Source organism: Schistocerca cancellata, chromosome 10 (assembly GCF_023864275.1).
Source record: "Schistocerca cancellata isolate TAMUIC-IGC-003103 chromosome 10, iqSchCanc2.1, whole genome shotgun sequence".
NCBI classification, from domain to species: Eukaryota; Metazoa; Arthropoda; class Insecta; order Orthoptera; family Acrididae; genus Schistocerca; species Schistocerca cancellata.
Genome location: NC_064635.1, coordinates 156973627 through 156993975, shown reverse-complemented (window position 1 = coordinate 156993975; position 20349 = coordinate 156973627). Strand labels below are relative to the sequence as shown.

General features: G+C 50.4%; 25 non-coding genes across 25 annotated transcripts; all 25 read right to left on the bottom strand.

The window, feature by feature from the left end:
• Positions 1–990: 990 nt before the first annotated feature.
• On the bottom strand, positions 991–1063 carry Trnaa-agc (transfer RNA alanine (anticodon AGC)). The gene has a single exon. It is a non-coding gene; the product is annotated as a tRNA-Ala (tRNA).
• A 423-nt stretch (positions 1064–1486) lies between these two features.
• On the bottom strand, positions 1487–1559 carry Trnaa-ugc (transfer RNA alanine (anticodon UGC)). The gene has a single exon. It is a non-coding gene; the product is annotated as a tRNA-Ala (tRNA).
• A 1002-nt stretch (positions 1560–2561) lies between these two features.
• On the bottom strand, positions 2562–2634 carry Trnaa-agc (transfer RNA alanine (anticodon AGC)). The gene has a single exon. It is a non-coding gene; the product is annotated as a tRNA-Ala (tRNA).
• A 423-nt stretch (positions 2635–3057) lies between these two features.
• Trnaa-ugc (transfer RNA alanine (anticodon UGC)) lies at positions 3058–3130 on the bottom strand. The gene has a single exon. It is a non-coding gene; the product is annotated as a tRNA-Ala (tRNA).
• A 1002-nt stretch (positions 3131–4132) lies between these two features.
• Positions 4133–4205, bottom strand: Trnaa-agc (transfer RNA alanine (anticodon AGC)). The gene has a single exon. It is a non-coding gene; the product is annotated as a tRNA-Ala (tRNA).
• A 423-nt stretch (positions 4206–4628) lies between these two features.
• Trnaa-ugc (transfer RNA alanine (anticodon UGC)) lies at positions 4629–4701 on the bottom strand. The gene has a single exon. It is a non-coding gene; the product is annotated as a tRNA-Ala (tRNA).
• A 1002-nt stretch (positions 4702–5703) lies between these two features.
• Positions 5704–5776, bottom strand: Trnaa-agc (transfer RNA alanine (anticodon AGC)). Its single transcript has one exon. It is a non-coding gene; the product is annotated as a tRNA-Ala (tRNA).
• Positions 5777–6199: 423 nt separating this feature from the next.
• Positions 6200–6272, bottom strand: Trnaa-ugc (transfer RNA alanine (anticodon UGC)). The gene has a single exon. It is a non-coding gene; the product is annotated as a tRNA-Ala (tRNA).
• A 1002-nt stretch (positions 6273–7274) lies between these two features.
• Positions 7275–7347, bottom strand: Trnaa-agc (transfer RNA alanine (anticodon AGC)). Its single transcript has one exon. It is a non-coding gene; the product is annotated as a tRNA-Ala (tRNA).
• Positions 7348–7770: 423 nt separating this feature from the next.
• On the bottom strand, positions 7771–7843 carry Trnaa-ugc (transfer RNA alanine (anticodon UGC)). Its single transcript has one exon. It is a non-coding gene; the product is annotated as a tRNA-Ala (tRNA).
• Positions 7844–8845: 1002 nt separating this feature from the next.
• On the bottom strand, positions 8846–8918 carry Trnaa-agc (transfer RNA alanine (anticodon AGC)). The gene has a single exon. It is a non-coding gene; the product is annotated as a tRNA-Ala (tRNA).
• A 423-nt stretch (positions 8919–9341) lies between these two features.
• Positions 9342–9414, bottom strand: Trnaa-ugc (transfer RNA alanine (anticodon UGC)). The gene has a single exon. It is a non-coding gene; the product is annotated as a tRNA-Ala (tRNA).
• Positions 9415–10416: 1002 nt separating this feature from the next.
• Positions 10417–10489, bottom strand: Trnaa-agc (transfer RNA alanine (anticodon AGC)). Its single transcript has one exon. It is a non-coding gene; the product is annotated as a tRNA-Ala (tRNA).
• Positions 10490–10912: 423 nt separating this feature from the next.
• On the bottom strand, positions 10913–10985 carry Trnaa-ugc (transfer RNA alanine (anticodon UGC)). Its single transcript has one exon. It is a non-coding gene; the product is annotated as a tRNA-Ala (tRNA).
• A 1002-nt stretch (positions 10986–11987) lies between these two features.
• Trnaa-agc (transfer RNA alanine (anticodon AGC)) lies at positions 11988–12060 on the bottom strand. The gene has a single exon. It is a non-coding gene; the product is annotated as a tRNA-Ala (tRNA).
• Positions 12061–12483: 423 nt separating this feature from the next.
• Positions 12484–12556, bottom strand: Trnaa-ugc (transfer RNA alanine (anticodon UGC)). Its single transcript has one exon. It is a non-coding gene; the product is annotated as a tRNA-Ala (tRNA).
• Positions 12557–13558: 1002 nt separating this feature from the next.
• Positions 13559–13631, bottom strand: Trnaa-agc (transfer RNA alanine (anticodon AGC)). Its single transcript has one exon. It is a non-coding gene; the product is annotated as a tRNA-Ala (tRNA).
• Positions 13632–14054: 423 nt separating this feature from the next.
• On the bottom strand, positions 14055–14127 carry Trnaa-ugc (transfer RNA alanine (anticodon UGC)). The gene has a single exon. It is a non-coding gene; the product is annotated as a tRNA-Ala (tRNA).
• A 1013-nt stretch (positions 14128–15140) lies between these two features.
• Positions 15141–15213, bottom strand: Trnaa-agc (transfer RNA alanine (anticodon AGC)). The gene has a single exon. It is a non-coding gene; the product is annotated as a tRNA-Ala (tRNA).
• Positions 15214–15636: 423 nt separating this feature from the next.
• On the bottom strand, positions 15637–15709 carry Trnaa-ugc (transfer RNA alanine (anticodon UGC)). The gene has a single exon. It is a non-coding gene; the product is annotated as a tRNA-Ala (tRNA).
• Positions 15710–16711: 1002 nt separating this feature from the next.
• Trnaa-agc (transfer RNA alanine (anticodon AGC)) lies at positions 16712–16784 on the bottom strand. The gene has a single exon. It is a non-coding gene; the product is annotated as a tRNA-Ala (tRNA).
• A 423-nt stretch (positions 16785–17207) lies between these two features.
• On the bottom strand, positions 17208–17280 carry Trnaa-ugc (transfer RNA alanine (anticodon UGC)). Its single transcript has one exon. It is a non-coding gene; the product is annotated as a tRNA-Ala (tRNA).
• A 1013-nt stretch (positions 17281–18293) lies between these two features.
• On the bottom strand, positions 18294–18366 carry Trnaa-agc (transfer RNA alanine (anticodon AGC)). Its single transcript has one exon. It is a non-coding gene; the product is annotated as a tRNA-Ala (tRNA).
• A 423-nt stretch (positions 18367–18789) lies between these two features.
• On the bottom strand, positions 18790–18862 carry Trnaa-ugc (transfer RNA alanine (anticodon UGC)). Its single transcript has one exon. It is a non-coding gene; the product is annotated as a tRNA-Ala (tRNA).
• A 1013-nt stretch (positions 18863–19875) lies between these two features.
• Positions 19876–19948, bottom strand: Trnaa-agc (transfer RNA alanine (anticodon AGC)). Its single transcript has one exon. It is a non-coding gene; the product is annotated as a tRNA-Ala (tRNA).
• Between the last annotated feature and the right edge of the window lie 401 nt (positions 19949–20349).

The following is a 20349-nucleotide window of genomic DNA, read 5'->3' as shown; positions in this document are numbered from 1 at the left end:
GCTGCGCTGTTTTCCATCCTTTGCTACTCTGATGTGCGCGGACATGATGGTTGGTTGGTTTATAGGGGCGAAGGGACCAGTGTACAAAGGCGCGATCACGTTCATATGCACAAGAGTTCCAAGTAGTTTCGATGCTCTGGTATTACGACTACAAATTCCGTCTGTATTTAACGTCTTAAATTGAAAGGACAGTCACAAATTGCTCCGTTTTCACTCCTTGTCGACAATCACACAGCGCCTGAGGTAACAAGCACATCTGAAGCCCCATTGTGCACTCGACTGTTGATGCCAACTCACTGCCTCGCACTTTACTACTGTGTACCACTCTTGTCGTCCAACTGCAAAAGACTGGGCCACAACAAGTTTCCGCGTCTCCATTGCACTGCGCAAACTACGAAACGCTCCCCAAACATTGCACTCACCCATGCAGACGACTTTTCCGACTTTACACGACGCTCACGCTAGTGACAGCCTTATTTAGAGCTTGACGTCGCACCCAAGCGAGTGAGCACATTTCGCCTACGGCTTAGGCCGCCCAACTAGTGTGGCTGCTCGGTCTCTGCAGGCAGCGAGGGGCTGCAAACTTCCCGTGTTCGCGCCTATGTCACCTCCGCTTGCTTGTCAGAGACAGAGTGTCGCAAAACATACAACTCACTCCATGAATTGATTGCTACGGCATCTGTCATCAGCAGTCACAACTAGCAACACCAGTAGCAGCCGGCTGCACGTGAAGAATGGGAATGTGCAATGGGATTTTTGTGAACTCGGCGCAAGGCAGATCTTTCCGACATAGGTTTGAGAATGTTAAGGGAAGACTTGTACTGGTTCTAAATTAAGTATAGGGCTGGGAGGAGGGTGCTTCCTGCGCGTAACAGCACGCTTGCCAATTGTGGCTGCTAATCTTTCGCTCGCATCTGCCTAGACACATTCGCTGGCTGTGAATTATTTCACTTGCATGGCAGTGTGCGCATGTTGGTGTGTTAAAAATTCTGGAGACGCTGGGTATCGATCCCAGTACCTCTCGCATGCTAAGCGAGCGCTCTACCATCTGAGCTACGCCCCCTGATGACGGATAGTGCTACATACAACCATATCAATATCACAGACCCTTGCACTCCCATTATTCCGCAGACAAACACTACTCTCAATGTGTCCGTGAGGGTGTCTTTCAGGTTTCCTGCATTCTGTATCGAATCGTAGTTGGCCAAAATTAAAGTGGCACGCACAACGTCGAAAATAGCGTTCGGCCACCGCTCTGAGTAAGACGAACGTCTTGTCCACACTCTAGACTGCATTGAGGTTAGGCCGTTATACCTAAGACAGATTTGCACTCGATGACACCTCGACAACAGCCGGTCCTCACATTCACGTCTTGCTCTCCTTACGTCAGTATACATCATATGAGTCTGTGACGCTGGCTTTGCAACATCTTGCGTGTCTTTAGGCTCGCCGCGACCAACACTTACCATGCACTGTCCACAAAACATGGAGGCGCCGGGGCTTGAACCCGGGACCTTTCACATGCAAAGCGAACGCTCTACCAACTGAGCTACGCCCCCAAGCGCAACAAAGCTGCGCTGTTTTCCATCCTTTGCTACTCTGATGTGCGCGGACATGATGGTTGGTTGGTTTATAGGGGCGAAGGGACCAGTGTACAAAGGCGCGATCACGTTCATATGCACAAGAGTTCCAAGTAGTTTCGATGCTCTGGTATTACGACTACAAATTCCGTCTGTATTTAACGTCTTAAATTGAAAGGACAGTCACAAATTGCTCCGTTTTCACTCCTTGTCGACAATCACACAGCGCCTGAGGTAACAAGCACATCTGAAGCCCCATTGTGCACTCGACTGTTGATGCCAACTCACTGCCTCGCACTTTACTACTGTGTACCACTCTTGTCGTCCAACTGCAAAAGACTGGGCCACAACAAGTTTCCGCGTCTCCATTGCACTGCGCAAACTACGAAACGCTCCCCAAACATTGCACTCACCCATGCAGACGACTTTTCCGACTTTACACGACGCTCACGCTAGTGACAGCCTTATTTAGAGCTTGACGTCGCACCCAAGCGAGTGAGCACATTTCGCCTACGGCTTAGGCCGCCCAACTAGTGTGGCTGCTCGGTCTCTGCAGGCAGCGAGGGGCTACAAACTTCCCGTGTTCGCGCCTATGTCACCTCCGCTTGCTTGTCAGAGACAGAGTGTCGCAAAACATACAACTCACTCCATGAATTGATTGCTACGGCATCTGTCATCAGCAGTCACAACTAGCAACACCAGTAGCAGCCGGCTGCACGTGAAGAATGGGAATGTGCAGTGGGATTTTTGTGAACTCGGCGCAAGGCAGATCTTTCCGACATAGGTTTGAGAATGTTAAGGGAAGACTTGTACTGGTTCTAAATTAAGTATAGGGCTGGGAGGAGGGTGCTTCCTGCGCGTAACAGCACGCTTGCCAATTGTGGCTGCTAATCGTTCGCTCGCATCTGCCTAGACACATTCGCTGGCTGTGAATTATTTCACTTGCATGGCAGTGTGCGCATGTTGGTGTGTTAAAAATTCTGGAGACGCTGGGTATCGATCCCAGTACCTCTCGCATGCTAAGCGAGCGCTCTACCATCTGAGCTACGCCCCCTGATGACGGATAGTGCTACATACAACCATATCAATATCACAGACCCTTGCACTCCCATTATTCCGCAGACAAACACTACTCTCAATGTGTCCGTGAGGGTGTCTTTCAGGTTTCCTGCATTCTGTATCGAATCGTAGTTGGCCAAAATTAAAGTGGCACGCACAACGTCGAAAATAGCGTTCGGCCACCGCTCTGAGTAAGACGAACGTCTTGTCCACACTCTAGACTGCATTGAGGTTAGGCCGTTATACCTAAGACAGATTTGCACTCGATGACACCTCGACAACAGCCGGTCCTCACATTCACGTCTTGCTCTCCTTACGTCAGTATACATCATATGAGTCTGTGACGCTGGCTTTGCAACATCTTGCGTGTCTTTAGGCTCGCCGCGACCAACACTTACCATGCACTGTCCACAAAACATGGAGGCGCCGGGGCTTGAACCCGGGACCTTTCACATGCAAAGCGAACGCTCTACCAACTGAGCTACGCCCCCAAGCGCAACAAAGCTGCGCTGTTTTCCATCCTTTGCTACTCTGATGTGCGCGGACATGATGGTTGGTTGGTTTATAGGGGCGAAGGGACCAGTGTACAAAGGCGCGATCACGTTCATATGCACAAGAGTTCCAAGTAGTTTCGATGCTCTGGTATTACGACTACAAATTCCGTCTGTATTTAACGTCTTAAATTGAAAGGACAGTCACAAATTGCTCCGTTTTCACTCCTTGTCGACAATCACACAGCGCCTGAGGTAACAAGCACATCTGAAGCCCCATTGTGCACTCGACTGTTGATGCCAACTCACTGCCTCGCACTTTACTACTGTGTACCACTCTTGTCGTCCAACTGCAAAAGACTGGGCCACAACAAGTTTCCGCGTCTCCATTGCACTGCGCAAACTACGAAACGCTCCCCAAACATTGCACTCACCCATGCAGACGACTTTTCCGACTTTACACGACGCTCACGCTAGTGACAGCCTTATTTAGAGCTTGACGTCGCACCCAAGCGAGTGAGCACATTTCGCCTACGGCTTAGGCCGCCCAACTAGTGTGGCTGCTCGGTCTCTGCAGGCAGCGAGGGGCTGCAAACTTCCCGTGTTCGCGCCTATGTCACCTCCGCTTGCTTGTCAGAGACAGAGTGTCGCAAAACATACAACTCACTCCATGAATTGATTGCTACGGCATCTGTCATCAGCAGTCACAACTAGCAACACCAGTAGCAGCCGGCTGCACGTGAAGAATGGGAATGTGCAGTGGGATTTTTGTGAACTCGGCGCAAGGCAGATCTTTCCGACATAGGTTTGAGAATGTTAAGGGAAGACTTGTACTGGTTCTAAATTAAGTATAGGGCTGGGAGGAGGGTGCTTCCTGCGCGTAACAGCACGCTTGCCAATTGTGGCTGCTAATCGTTCGCTCGTATCTGCCTAGACACATTCGCTGGCTGTGAATTATTTCACTTGCATGGCAGTGTGCGCATGTTGGTGTGTTAAAAATTCTGGAGACGCTGGGTATCGATCCCAGTACCTCTCGCATGCTAAGCGAGCGCTCTACCATCTGAGCTACGCCCCCTGATGACGGATAGTGCTACATACAACCATATCAATATCACAGACCCTTGCACTCCCATTATTCCGCAGACAAACACTACTCTCAATGTGTCCGTGAGGGTGTCTTTCAGGTTTCCTGCATTCTGTATCGAATCGTAGTTGGCCAAAATTAAAGTGGCACGCACAACGTCGAAAATAGCGTTCGGCCACCGCTCTGAGTAAGACGAACGTCTTGTCCACACTCTAGACTGCATTGAGGTTAGGCCGTTATACCTAAGACAGATTTGCACTCGATGACACCTCGACAACAGCCGGTCCTCACATTCACGTCTTGCTCTCCTTACGTCAGTATACATCATATGAGTCTGTGACGCTGGCTTTGCAACATCTTGCGTGTCTTTAGGCTCGCCGCGACCAACACTTACCATGCACTGTCCACAAAACATGGAGGCGCCGGGGCTTGAACCCGGGACCTTTCACATGCAAAGCGAACGCTCTACCAACTGAGCTACGCCCCCAAGCGCAACAAAGCTGCGCTGTTTTCCATCCTTTGCTACTCTGATGTGCGCGGACATGATGGTTGGTTGGTTTATAGGGGCGAAGGGACCAGTGTACAAAGGCGCGATCACGTTCATATGCACAAGAGTTCCAAGTAGTTTCGATGCTCTGGTATTACGACTACAAATTCCGTCTGTATTTAACGTCTTAAATTGAAAGGACAGTCACAAATTGCTCCGTTTTCACTCCTTGTCGACAATCACACAGCGCCTGAGGTAACAAGCACATCTGAAGCCCCATTGTGCACTCGACTGTTGATGCCAACTCACTGCCTCGCACTTTACTACTGTGTACCACTCTTGTCGTCCAACTGCAAAAGACTGGGCCACAACAAGTTTCCGCGTCTCCATTGCACTGCGCAAACTACGAAACGCTCCCCAAACATTGCACTCACCCATGCAGACGACTTTTCCGACTTTACACGACGCTCACGCTAGTGACAGCCTTATTTAGAGCTTGACGTCGCACCCAAGCGAGTGAGCACATTTCGCCTACGGCTTAGGCCGCCCAACTAGTGTGGCTGCTCGGTCTCTGCAGGCAGCGAGGGGCTACAAACTTCCCGTGTTCGCGCCTATGTCACCTCCGCTTGCTTGTCAGAGACAGAGTGTCGCAAAACATACAACTCACTCCATGAATTGATTGCTACGGCATCTGTCATCAGCAGTCACAACTAGCAACACCAGTAGCAGCCGGCTGCACGTGAAGAATGGGAATGTGCAGTGGGATTTTTGTGAACTCGGCGCAAGGCAGATCTTTCCGACATAGGTTTGAGAATGTTAAGGGAAGACTTGTACTGGTTCTAAATTAAGTATAGGGCTGGGAGGAGGGTGCTTCCTGCGCGTAACAGCACGCTTGCCAATTGTGGCTGCTAATCGTTCGCTCGCATCTGCCTAGACACATTCGCTGGCTGTGAATTATTTCACTTGCATGGCAGTGTGCGCATGTTGGTGTGTTAAAAATTCTGGAGACGCTGGGTATCGATCCCAGTACCTCTCGCATGCTAAGCGAGCGCTCTACCATCTGAGCTACGCTCCCTGATGACGGATAGTGCTACATACAACCATATCAATATCACAGACCCTTGCACTCCCATTATTCCGCAGACAAACACTACTCTCAATGTGTCCGTGAGGGTGTCTTTCAGGTTTCCTGCATTCTGTATCGAATCGAAGTTGGCCACAATTAAAGTGGCACGCACAACGTCGAAAATAGCGTTCGGCCACCGCTCTGAGTAAGACGAACGTCTTGTCCACACTCTAGACTGCATTGAGGTTAGGCCGTTATACCTAAGACAGATTTGCACTCGATGACACCTCGACAACAGCCGGTCCTCACATTCACGTCTTGCTCTCCTTACGTCAGTATACATCATATGAGTCTGTGACGCTGGCTTTGCAACATCTTGCGTGTCTTTAGGCTCGCCGCGACCAACACTTACCATGCACTGTCCACAAAACATGGAGGCGCCGGGGCTTGAACCCGGGACCTTTCACATGCAAAGCGAACGCTCTACCAACTGAGCTACGCCCCCAAGCGCAACAAAGCTGCGCTGTTTTCCATCCTTTGCTACTCTGATGTGCGCGGACATGATGGTTGGTTGGTTTATAGGGGCGAAGGGACCAGTGTACAAAGGCGCGATCACGTTCATATGCACAAGAGTTCCAAGTAGTTTCGATGCTCTGGTATTACGACTACAAATTCCGTCTGTATTTAACGTCTTAAATTGAAAGGACAGTCACAAATTGCTCCGTTTTCACTCCTTGTCGACAATCACACAGCGCCTGAGGTAACAAGCACATCTGAAGCCCCATTGTGCACTCGACTGTTGATGCCAACTCACTGCCTCGCACTTTACTACTGTGTACCACTCTTGTCGTCCAACTGCAAAAGACTGGGCCACAACAAGTTTCCGCGTCTCCATTGCACTGCGCAAACTACGAAACGCTCCCCAAACATTGCACTCACCCATGCAGACGACTTTTCCGACTTTACACGACGCTCACGCTAGTGACAGCCTTATTTAGAGCTTGACGTCGCACCCAAGCGAGTGAGCACATTTCGCCTACGGCTTAGGCCGCCCAACTAGTGTGGCTGCTCGGTCTCTGCAGGCAGCGAGGGGCTGCAAACTTCCCGTGTTCGCGCCTATGTCACCTCCGCTTGCTTGTCAGAGACAGAGTGTCGCAAAACATACAACTCACTCCATGAATTGATTGCTACGGCATCTGTCATCAGCAGTCACAACTAGCAACACCAGTAGCAGCCGGCTGCACGTGAAGAATGGGAATGTGCAGTGGGATTTTTGTGAACTCGGCGCAAGGCAGATCTTTCCGACATAGGTTTGAGAATGTTAAGGGAAGACTTGTACTGGTTCTAAATTAAGTATAGGGCTGGGAGGAGGGTGCTTCCTGCGCGTAACAGCACGCTTGCCAATTGTGGCTGCTAATCGTTCGCTCGCATCTGCCTAGACACATTCGCTGGCTGTGAATTATTTCACTTGCATGGCAGTGTGCGCATGTTGGTGTGTTAAAAATTCTGGAGACGCTGGGTATCGATCCCAGTACCTCTCGCATGCTAAGCGAGCGCTCTACCATCTGAGCTACGCCCCCTCATGACGGATAGTGCTACATACAACCATATCAATATCACAGACCCTTGCACTCCCATTATTCCGCAGACAAACACTACTCTCAATGTGTCCGTGAGGGTGTCTTTCAGGTTTCCTGCATTCTGTATCGAATCGTAGTTGGCCAAAATTAAAGTGGCACGCACAACGTCGAAAATAGCGTTCGGCCACCGCTCTGAGTAAGACGAACGTCTTGTCCACACTCTAGACTGCATTGAGGTTAGGCCGTTATACCTAAGACAGATTTGCACTCGATGACACCTCGACAACAGCCGGTCCTCACATTCACGTCTTGCTCTCCTTACGTCAGTATACATCATATGAGTCTGTGACGCTGGCTTTGCAACATCTTGCGTGTCTTTAGGCTCGCCGCGACCAACACTTACCATGCACTGTCCACAAAACACGGAGGCGCCGGGGCTTGAACCCGGGACCTTTCACATGCAAAGCGAACGCTCTACCAACTGAGCTACGCCCCCAAGCGCAACAAAGCTGCGCTGTTTTCCATCCTTTGCTACTCTGATGTGCGCGGACAAGATGGTTGGTTGGTTTATAGGGGCGAAGGGACCAGTGTACAAAGGCGCGATCACGTTCATATGCACAAGAGTTCCAAGTAGTTTCGATGCTCTGGTATTACGACTACAAATTCCGTCTGTATTTAACGTCTTAAATTGAAAGGACAGTCACAAATTGCTCCGTTTTCACTCCTTGTCGACAATCACACAGCGCCTGAGGTAACAAGCACATCTGAAGCCCCATTGTGCACTCGACTGTTGATGCCAACTCACTGCCTCGCACTTTACTACTGTGTACCACTCTTGTCGTCCAACTGCAAAAGACTGGGCCACAACAAGTTTCCGCGTCTCCATTGCACTGCGCAAACTACGAAACGCTCCCCAAACATTGCACTCACCCATGCAGACGACTTTTCCGACTTTACACGACGCTCACGCTAGTGACAGCCTTATTTAGAGCTTGACGTCGCACCCAAGCGAGTGAGCACATTTCGCCTACGGCTTAGGCCGCCCAACTAGTGTGGCTGCTCGGTCTCTGCAGGCAGCGAGGGGCTACAAACTTCCCGTGTTCGCGCCTATGTCACCTCCGCTTGCTTGTCAGAGACAGAGTGTCGCAAAACATACAACTCACTCCATGAATTGATTGCTACGGCATCTGTCATCAGCAGTCACAACTAGCAACACCAGTAGCAGCCGGCTGCACGTGAAGAATGGGAATGTGCAGTGGGATTTTTGTGAACTCGGCGCAAGGCAGATCTTTCCGACATAGGTTTGAGAATGTTAAGGGAAGACTTGTACTGGTTCTAAATTAAGTATAGGGCTGGGAGGAGGGTGCTTCCTGCGCGTAACAGCACGCTTGCCAATTGTGGCTGCTAATCGTTCGCTCGCATCTGCCTAGACACATTCGCTGGCTGTGAATTATTTCACTTGCATGGCAGTGTGCGCATGTTGGTGTGTTAAAAATTCTGGAGACGCTGGGTATCGATCCCAGTACCTCTCGCATGCTAAGCGAGCGCTCTACCATCTGAGCTACGCCCCCTGATGACGGATAGTGCTACATACAACCATATCAATATCACAGACCCTTGCACTCCCATTATTCCGCAGACAAACACTACTCTCAATGTGTCCGTGAGGGTGTCTTTCAGGTTTCCTGCATTCTGTATCGAATCGTAGTTGGCCAAAATTAAAGTGGCACGCACAACGTCGAAAATAGCGTTCGGCCACCGCTCTGAGTAAGACGAACGTCTTGTCCACACTCTAGACTGCATTGAGGTTAGGCCGTTATACCTAAGACAGATTTGCACTCGATGACACCTCGACAACAGCCGGTCCTCACATTCACGTCTTGCTCTCCTTACGTCAGTATACATCATATGAGTCTGTGACGCTGGCTTTGCAACATCTTGCGTGTCTTTAGGCTCGCCGCGACCAACACTTACCATGCACTGTCCACAAAACATGGAGGCGCCGGGGCTTGAACCCGGGACCTTTCACATGCAAAGCGAACGCTCTACCAACTGAGCTACGACCCCAAGCGCAACAAAGCTGCGCTGTTTTCCATCCTTTGCTACTCTGATGTGCGCGGACATGATGGTTGGTTGGTTTATAGGGGCGAAGGGACCAGTGTACAAAGGCGCGATCACGTTCATATGCACAAGAGTTCCAAGTAGTTTCGATGCTCTGGTATTACGACTACAAATTCCGTCTGTATTTAACGTCTTAAATTGAAAGGACAGTCACAAATTGCTCCGTTTTCACTCCTTGTCGACAATCACACAGCGCCTGAGGTAACAAGCACATCTGAAGCCCCATTGTGCACTCGACTGTTGATGCCAACTCACTGCCTCGCACTTTACTACTGTGTACCACTCTTGTCGTCCAACTGCAAAAGACTGGGCCACAACAAGTTTCCGCGTCTCCATTGCACTGCGCAAACTACGAAACGCTCCCCAAACATTGCACTCACCCATGCAGACGACTTTTCCGACTTTACACGACGCTCACGCTAGTGACAGCCTTATTTAGAGCTTGACGTCGCACCCAAGCGAGTGAGCACATTTCGCCTACGGCTTAGGCCGCCCAACTAGTGTGGCTGCTCGGTCTCTGCAGGCAGCGAGGGGCTGCAAACTTCCCGTGTTCGCGCCTATGTCACCTCCGCTTGCTTGTCAGAGACAGAGTGTCGCAAAACATACAACTCACTCCATGAATTGATTGCTACGGCATCTGTCATCAGCAGTCACAACTAGCAACACCAGTAGCAGCCGGCTGCACGTGAAGAATGGGAATGTGCAGTGGGATTTTTGTGAACTCGGCGCAAGGCAGATCTTTCCGACATAGGTTTGAGAATGTTAAGGGAAGACTTGTACTGGTTCTAAATTAAGTATAGGGCTGGGAGGAGGGTGCTTCCTGCGCGTAACAGCACGCTTGCCAATTGTGGCTGCTAATCGTTCGCTCGTATCTGCCTAGACACATTCGCTGGCTGTGAATTATTTCACTTGCATGGCAGTGTGCGCATGTTGGTGTGTTAAAAATTCTGGAGACGCTGGGTATCGATCCCAGTACCTCTCGCATGCTAAGCGAGCGCTCTACCATCTGAGCTACGCCCCCTGATGACGGATAGTGCTACATACAACCATATCAATATCACAGACCCTTGCACTCCCATTATTCCGCAGACAAACACTACTCTCAATGTGTCCGTGAGGGTGTCTTTCAGGTTTCCTGCATTCTGTATCGAATCGTAGTTGGCCAAAATTAAAGTGGCACGCACAACGTCGAAAATAGCGTTCGGCCACCGCTCTGAGTAAGACGAACGTCTTGTCCACACTCTAGACTGCATTGAGGTTAGGCCGTTATACCTAAGACAGATTTGCACTCGATGACACCTCGACAACAGCCGGTCCTCACATTCACGTCTTGCTCTCCTTACGTCAGTATACATCATATGAGTCTGTGACGCTGGCTTTGCAACATCTTGCGTGTCTTTAGGCTCGCCGCGACCAACACTTACCATGCACTGTCCACAAAACATGGAGGCGCCGGGGCTTGAACCCGGGACCTTTCACATGCAAAGCGAACGCTCTACCAACTGAGCTACGCCCCCAAGCTCAACAAAGCTGCGCTGTTTTCCATCCTTTGCTACTCTGATGTGCGCGGACATGATGGTTGGTTGGTTTATAGGGGCGAAGGGACCAGTGTACAAAGGCGCGATCACGTTCATATGCACAAGAGTTCCAAGTAGTTTCGATGCTCTGGTATTACGACTACAAATTCCGTCTGTATTTAACGTCTTAAATTGAAAGGACAGTCACAAATTGCTCCGTTTTCACTCCTTGTCGACAATCACACAGCGCCTGAGGTAACAAGCACATCTGAAGCCCCATTGTGCACTCGACTGTTGATGCCAACTCACTGCCTCGCACTTTACTACTGTGTACCACTCTTGTCGTCCAACTGCAAAAGACTGGGCCACAACAAGTTTCCGCGTCTCCATTGCACTGCGCAAACTACGAAACGCTCCCCAAACATTGCACTCACCCATGCAGACGACTTTTCCGACTTTACACGACGCTCACGCTAGTGACAGCCTTATTTAGAGCTTGACGTCGCACCCAAGCGAGTGAGCACATTTCGCCTACGGCTTAGGCCGCCCAACTAGTGTGGCTGCTCGGTCTCTGCAGGCAGCGAGGGGCTGCAAACTTCCCGTGTTCGCGCCTATGTCACCTCCGCTTGCTTGTCAGAGACAGAGTGTCGCAAAACATACAACTCACTCCATGAATTGATTGCTACGGCATCTGTCATCAGCAGTCACAACTAGAAACACCAGTAGCAGCCGGCTGCACGTGAAGAATGGGAATGTGCAGTGGGATTTTTGTGAACTCGGCGCAAGGCAGATCTTTCCGACATAGGTTTGAGAATGTTAAGGGAAGACTTGTACTGGTTCTAAATTAAGTATAGGGCTGGGAGGAGGGTGCTTCCTGCGCGTAACAGCACGCTTGCCAATTGTGGCTGCTAATCGTTCGCTCGCATCTGCCTAGACACATTCGCTGGCTGTGAATTATTTCACTTGCATGGCAGTGTGCGCATGTTGGTGTGTTAAAAATTCTGGAGACGCTGGGTATCGATCCCAGTACCTCTCGCATGCTAAGCGAGCGCTCTACCATCTGAGCTACGCCCCCTGATGACGGATAGTGCTACATACAACCATATCAATATCACAGACCCTTGCACTCCCATTATTCCGCAGACAAACACTACTCTCAATGTGTCCGTGAGGGTGTCTTTCAGGTTTCCTGCATTCTGTATCGAATCGTAGTTGGCCAAAATTAAAGTGGCACGCACAACGTCGAAAATAGCGTTCGGCCACCGCTCTGAGTAAGACGAACGTCTTGTCCACACTCTAGACTGCATTGAGGTTAGGCCGTTATACCTAAGACAGATTTGCACTCGATGACACCTCGACAACAGCCGGTCCTCACATTCACGTCTTGCTCTCCTTACGTCAGTATACATCATATGAGTCTGTGACGCTGGCTTTGCAACATCTTGCGTGTCTTTAGGCTCGCCGCGACCAACACTTACCATGCACTGTCCACAAAACATGGAGGCGCCGGGGCTTGAACCCGGGACCTTTCACATGCAAAGCGAACGCTCTACCAACTGAGCTACGCCCCCAAGCGCAACAAAGCTGCGCTGTTTTCCATCCTTTGCTACTCTGATGTGCGCGGACATGATGGTTGGTTGGTTTATAGGGGCGAAGGGACCAGTGTACAAAGGCGCGATCACGTTCATATGCACAAGAGTTCCAAGTAGTTTCGATGCTCTGGTATTACGACTACAAATTCCGTCTGTATTTAACGTCTTAAATTGAAAGGACAGTCACAAATTGCTCCGTTTTCACTCCTTGTCGACAATCACACAGCGCCTGAGGTAACAAGCACATCTGAAGCCCCATTGTGCACTCGACTGTTGATGCCAACTCACTGCCTCGCACTTTACTACTGTGTACCACTCTTGTCGTCCAACTGCAAAAGACTGGGCCACAACAAGTTTCCGCGTCTCCATTGCACTGCGCAAACTACGAAACGCTCCCCAAACATTGCACTCACCCATGCAGACGACTTTTCCGACTTTACACGACGCTCACGCTAGTGACAGCCTTATTTAGAGCTTGACGTCGCACCCAAGCGAGTGAGCACATTTCGCCTACGGCTTAGGCCGCCCAACTAGTGTGGCTGCTCGGTCTCTGCAGGCAGCGAGGGGCTGCAAACTTCCCGTGTTCGCGCCTATGTCACCTCCGCTTGCTTGTCAGAGACAGAGTGTCGCAAAACATACAACTCACTCCATGAATTGATTGCTACGGCATCTGTCATCAGCAGTCACAACTAGCAACACCAGTAGCAGCCGGCTGCACGTGAAGAATGGGAATGTGCAGTGGGATTTTTGTGAACTCGGCGCAAGGCAGATCTTTCCGACATAGGTTTGAGAATGTTAAGGGAAGACTTGTACTGGTTCTAAATTAAGTATAGGGCTGGGAGGAGGGTGCTTCCTGCGCGTAACAGCACGCTTGCCAATTGTGGCTGCTAATCGTTCGCTCGCATCTGCCTAGACACATTCGCTGGCTGTGAATTATTTCACTTGCATGGCAGTGTGCGCATGTTGGTGTGTTAAAAATTCTGGAGACGCTGGGTATCGATCCCAGTACCTCTCGCATGCTAAGCGAGCGCTCTACCATCTGAGCTACGCCCCCTGATGACGGATAGTGCTACATACAACCATATCAATATCACAGACCCTTGCACTCCCATTATTCCGCAGACAAACACTACTCTCAATGTGTCCGTGAGGGTGTCTTTCAGGTTTCCTGCATTCTGTATCGAATCGTAGTTGGCCAAAATTAAAGTGGCACGCACAACGTCGAAAATAGCGTTCGGCCACCGCTCTGAGTAAGACGAACGTCTTGTCCACACTCTAGACTGCATTGAGGTTAGGCCGTTATACCTAAGACAGATTTGCACTCGATGACACCTCGACAACAGCCGGTCCTCACATTCACGTCTTGCTCTCCTTACGTCAGTATACATCATATGAGTCTGTGACGCTGGCTTTGCAACATCTTGCGTGTCTTTAGGCTCGCCGCGACCAACACTTACCATGCACTGTCCACAAAACATGGAGGCGCCGGGGCTTGAACCCGGGACCTTTCACATGCAAAGCGAACGCTCTACCAACTGAGCTACGCCCCCAAGCGCAACAAAGCTGCGCTGTTTTCCATCCTTTGCTACTCTGATGTGCGCGGACATGATGGTTGGTTGGTTTATAGGGGCGAAGGGACCAGTGTACAAAGGCGCGATCACGTTCATATGCACAAGAGTTCCAAGTAGTTTCGATGCTCTGGTATTACGACTACAAATTCCGTCTGTATTTAACGTCTTAAATTGAAAGGACAGTCACAAATTGCTCCGTTTTCACTCCTTGTCGACAATCACACAGCGCCTGAGGTAACAAGCACATCTGAAGCCCCATTGTGCACTCGACTGTTGATGCCAACTCACTGCCTCGCACTTTACTACTGTGTACCACTCTTGTCGTCCAACTGCAAAAGACTGGGCCACAACAAGTTTCCGCGTCTCCATTGCACTGCGCAAACTACGAAACGCTCCCCAAACATTGCACTCACCCATGCAGACGACTTTTCCGACTTTACACGACGCTCACGCAACGCTCACGCTAGTGACAGCCTTATTTAGAGCTTGACGTCGCACCCAAGCGAGTGAGCACATTTCGCCTACGGCTTAGGCCGCCCAACTAGTGTGGCTGCTCGGTCTCTGCAGGCAGCGAGGGGCTGCAAACTTCCCGTGTTCGCGCCTATGTCACCTCCGCTTGCTTGTCAGAGACAGAGTGTCGCAAAACATACAACTCACTCCATGAATTGATTGCTACGGCATCTGTCATCAGCAGTCACAACTAGCAACACCAGTAGCAGCCGGCTGCACGTGAAGAATGGGAATGTGCAGTGGGATTTTTGTGAACTCGGCGCAAGGCAGATCTTTCCGACATAGGTTTGAGAATGTTAAGGGAAGACTTGTACTGGTTCTAAATTAAGTATAGGGCTGGGAGGAGGGTGCTTCCTGCGCGTAACAGCACGCTTGCCAATTGTGGCTGCTAATCGTTCGCTCGCATCTGCCTAGACACATTCGCTGGCTGTGAATTATTTCACTTGCATGGCAGTGTGCGCATGTTGGTGTGTTAAAAATTCTGGAGACGCTGGGTATCGATCCCAGTACCTCTCGCATGCTAAGCGAGCGCTCTACCATCTGAGCTACGCCCCCTGATGACGGATAGTGCTACATACAACCATATCAATATCACAGACCCCTGCACTCCCATTATTCCGCAGACAAACACTACTCTCAATGTGTCCGTGAGGGTGTCTTTCAGGTTTCCTGCATTCTGTATCGAATCGTAGTTGGCCAAAATTAAAGTGGCACGCACAACGTCGAAAATAGCGTTCGGCCACCGCTCTGAGTAAGACGAACGTCTTGTCCACACTCTAGACTGCATTGAGGTTAGGCCGTTATACCTAAGACAGATTTGCACTCGATGACACCTCGACAACAGCCGGTCCTCACATTCACGTCTTGCTCTCCTTACGTCAGTATACATCATATGAGTCTGTGACGCTGGCTTTGCAACATCTTGCGTGTCTTTAGGCTCGCCGCGACCAACACTTACCATGCACTGTCCACAAAACATGGAGGCGCCGGGGCTTGAACCCGGGACCTTTCACATGCAAAGCGAACGCTCTACCAACTGAGCTACGCCCCCAAGCGCAACAAAGCTGCGCTGTTTTCCATCCTTTGCTACTCTGATGTGCGCGGACATGATGGTTGGTTGGTTTATAGGGGCGAAGGGACCAGTGTACAAAGGCGCGATCACGTTCATATGCACAAGAGTTCCAAGTAGTTTCGATGCTCTGGTATTACGACTACAAATTCCGTCTGTATTTAACGTCTTAAATTGAAAGGACAGTCACAAATTGCTCCGTTTTCACTCCTTGTCGACAATCACACAGCGCCTGAGGTAACAAGCACATCTGAAGCCCCATTGTGCACTCGACTGTTGATGCCAACTCACTGCCTCGCACTTTACTACTGTGTACCACTCTTGTCGTCCAACTGCAAAAGACTGGGCCACAACAAGTTTCCGCGTCTCCATTGCACTGCGCAAACTACGAAACGCTCCCCAAACATTGCACTCACCCATGCAGACGACTTTTCCGACTTTACACGACGCTCACGCTAGTGACAGCCTTATTTAGAGCTTGACGTCGCACCCAAGCGAGTGAGCACATTTCGCCTACGGCTTAGGCCGCCCAACTAGTGTGGCTGCTCGGTCTCTGCAGGCAGCGAGGGGCTGCAAACTTCCCGTGTTCGCGCCTATGTCACCTCCGCTTGCTTGTCAGAGACAGAGTGTCGCAAAACATACAACTCACTCCATGAATTGATTGCTACGGCATCTGTCATCAGCAGTCACAACTAGCAACACCAGTAGCAGCCGGCTGCACGTGAAGAATGGGAATGTGCAGTGGGATTTTTGTGAACTCGGCGCAAGGCAGATCTTTCCGACATAGGTTTGAGAATATTAAGGGAAGACTTGTACTGGTTCTAAATTAAGTATAGGGCTGGGAGGAGGGTGCTTCCTGCGCGTAACAGCACGCTTGCCAATTGTGGCTGCTAATCGTTCGCTCGTATCTGCCTAGACACATTCGCTGGCTGTGAATTATTTCACTTGCATGGCAGTGTGCGCATGTTGGTGTGTTAAAAATTCTGGAGACGCTGGGTATCGATCCCAGTACCTCTCGCATGCTAAGCGAGCGCTCTACCATCTGAGCTACGCCCCCTGATGACGGATAGTGCTACATACAACCATATCAATATCACAGACCCTTGCACTCCCATTATTCCGCAGACAAACACTACTCTCAATGTGTCCGTGAGGGTGTCTTTCAGGTTTCCTGCATTCTGTATCGAATCGTAGTTGGCCAAAATTAAAGTGGCACGCACAACGTCGAAAATAGCGTTCGGCCACCGCTCTGAGTAAGACGAACGTCTTGTCCACACTCTAGACTGCATTGAGGTTAGGCCGTTATACCTAAGACAGATTTGCACTCGATGACACCTCGACAACAGCCGGTCCTCACATTCACGTCTTGCTCTCCTTACGTCAGTATACATCATATGAGTCTGTGACGCTGGCTTTGCAACATCTTGCGTGTCTTTAGGCTCGCCGCGACCAACACTTACCATGCACTGTCCACAAAACATGGAGGCGCCGGGGCTTGAACCCGGGACCTTTCACATGCAAAGCGAACGCTCTACCAACTGAGCTACGCCCCCAAGCGCAACAAAGCTGCGCTGTTTTCCATCCTTTGCTACTCTGATGTGCGCGGACATGATGGTTGGTTGGTTTATAGGGGCGAAGGGACCAGTGTACAAAGGCGCGATCACGTTCATATGCACAAGAGTTCCAAGTAGTTTCGATGCTCTGGTATTACGACTACAAATTCCGTCTGTATTTAACGTCTTAAATTGAAAGGACAGTCACAAATTGCTCCGTTTTCACTCCTTGTCGACAATCACACAGCGCCTGAGGTAACAAGCACATCTGAAGCCCCATTGTGCACTCGACTGTTGATGCCAACTCACTGCCTCGCACTTTACTACTGTGTACCACTCTTGTCGTCCAACTGCAAAAGACTGGGCCACAACAAGTTTCCGCGTCTCCATTGCACTGCGCAAACTACGAAACGCTCCCCAAACATTGCACTCACCCATGCAGACGACTTTTCCGACTTTACACGACGCTCACGCAACGCTCACGCTAGTGACAGCCTTATTTAGAGCTTGACGTCGCACCCAAGCGAGTGAGCACATTTCGCCTACGGCTTAGGCCGCCCAACTAGTGTGGCTGCTCGGTCTCTGCAGGCAGCGAGGGGCTGCAAACTTCCCGTGTTCGCGCCTATGTCACCTCCGCTTGCTTGTCAGAGACAGAGTGTCGCAAAACATACAACTCACTCCATGAATTGATTGCTACGGCATCTGTCATCAGCAGTCACAACTAGCAACACCAGTAGCAGCCGGCTGCACGTGAAGAATGGGAATGTGCAGTGGGATTTTTGTGAACTCGGCGCAAGGCAGATCTTTCCGACATAGGTTTGAGAATGTTAAGGGAAGACTTGTACTGGTTCTAAATTAAGTATAGGGCTGGGAGGAGGGTGCTTCCTGCGCGTAACAGCACGCTTGCCAATTGTGGCTGCTAATCGTTCGCTCGTATCTGCCTAGACACATTCGCTGGCTGTGAATTATTTCACTTGCATGGCAGTGTGCGCATGTTGGTGTGTTAAAAATTCTGGAGACGCTGGGTATCGATCCCAGTACCTCTCGCATGCTAAGCGAGCGCTCTACCATCTGAGCTACGCCCCCTGATGACGGATAGTGCTACATACAACCATATCAATATCACAGACCCTTGCACTCCCATTATTCCGCAGACAAACACTACTCTCAATGTGTCCGTGAGGGTGTCTTTCAGGTTTCCTGCATTCTGTATCGAATCGTAGTTGGCCAAAATTAAAGTGGCACGCACAACGTCGAAAATAGCGTTCGGCCACCGCTCTGAGTAAGACGAACGTCTTGTCCACACTCTAGACTGCATTGAGGTTAGGCCGTTATACCTAAGACAGATTTGCACTCGATGACACCTCGACAACAGCCGGTCCTCACATTCACGTCTTGCTCTCCTTACGTCAGTATACATCATATGAGTCTGTGACGCTGGCTTTGCAACATCTTGCGTGTCTTTAGGCTCGCCGCGACCAACACTTACCATGCACTGTCCACAAAACATGGAGGCGCCGGGGCTTGAACCCGGGACCTTTCACATGCAAAGCGAACGCTCTACCAACTGAGCTACGCCCCCAAGCGCAACAAAGCTGCGCTGTTTTCCATCCTTTGCTACTCTGATGTGCGCGGACATGATGGTTGGTTGGTTTATAGGGGCGAAGGGACCAGTGTACAAAGGCGCGATCACGTTCATATGCACAAGAGTTCCAAGTAGTTTCGATGCTCTGGTATTACGACTACAAATTCCGTCTGTATTTAACGTCTTAAATTGAAAGGACAGTCACAAATTGCTCCGTTTTCACTCCTTGTCGACAATCACACAGCGCCTGAGGTAACAAGCACATCTGAAGCCCCATTGTGCACTCGACTGTTGATGCCAACTCACTGCCTCGCACTTTACTACTGTGTACCACTCTTGTCGTCCAACTGCAAAAGACTGGGCCACAACAAGTTTCCGCGTCTCCATTGCACTGCGCAAACTACGAAACGCTCCCCAAACATTGCACTCACCCATGCAGACGACTTTTCCGACTTTACACGACGCTCACGCAACGCTCACGCTAGTGACAGCCTTATTTAGAGCTTGACGTCGCACCCAAGCGAGTGAGCACATTTCGCCTACGGCTTAGGCCGCCCAACTAGTGTGGCTGCTCGGTCTCTGCAGGCAGCGAGGGGCTGCAAACTTCCCGTGTTCGCGCCTATGTCACCTCCGCTTGCTTGTCAGAGACAGAGTGTCGCAAAACATACAACTCACTCCATGAATTGATTGCTACGGCATCTGTCATCAGCAGTCACAACTAGCAACACCAGTAGCAGCCGGCTGCACGTGAAGAATGGGAATGTGCAGTGGGATTTTTGTGAACTCGGCGCAAGGCAGATCTTTCCGACATAGGTTTGAGAATGTTAAGGGAAGACTTGTACTGGTTCTAAATTAAGTATAGGGCTGGGAGGAGGGTGCTTCCTGCGCGTAACAGCACGCTTGCCAATTGTGGCTGCTAATCGTTCGCTCGTATCTGCCTAGACACATTCGCTGGCTGTGAATTATTTCACTTGCATGGCAGTGTGCGCATGTTGGTGTGTTAAAAATTCTGGAGACGCTGGGTATCGATCCCAGTACCTCTCGCATGCTAAGCGAGCGCTCTACCATCTGAGCTACGCCCCCTGATGACGGATAGTGCTACATACAACCATATCAATATCACAGACCCTTGCACTCCCATTATTCCGCAGACAAACACTACTCTCAATGTGTCCGTGAGGGTGTCTTTCAGGTTTCCTGCATTCTGTATCGAATCGTAGTTGGCCAAAATTAAAGTGGCACGCACAACGTCGAAAATAGCGTTCGGCCACCGCTCTGAGTAAGACGAACGTCTTGTCCACACTCTAGACTGCATTGAGGTTAGGCCGTTATACCTAAGACAGATTTGCACTCGATGACACCTCGACAACAGCCGGTCCTCACATTCACGTCTTGCTCTCCTTACGTCAGTATACATCATATGAGTCTGTGACGCTGGCTTTGCAACATCTTGCGTGTCTTTAGGCTCGCCGCGACCAACACTT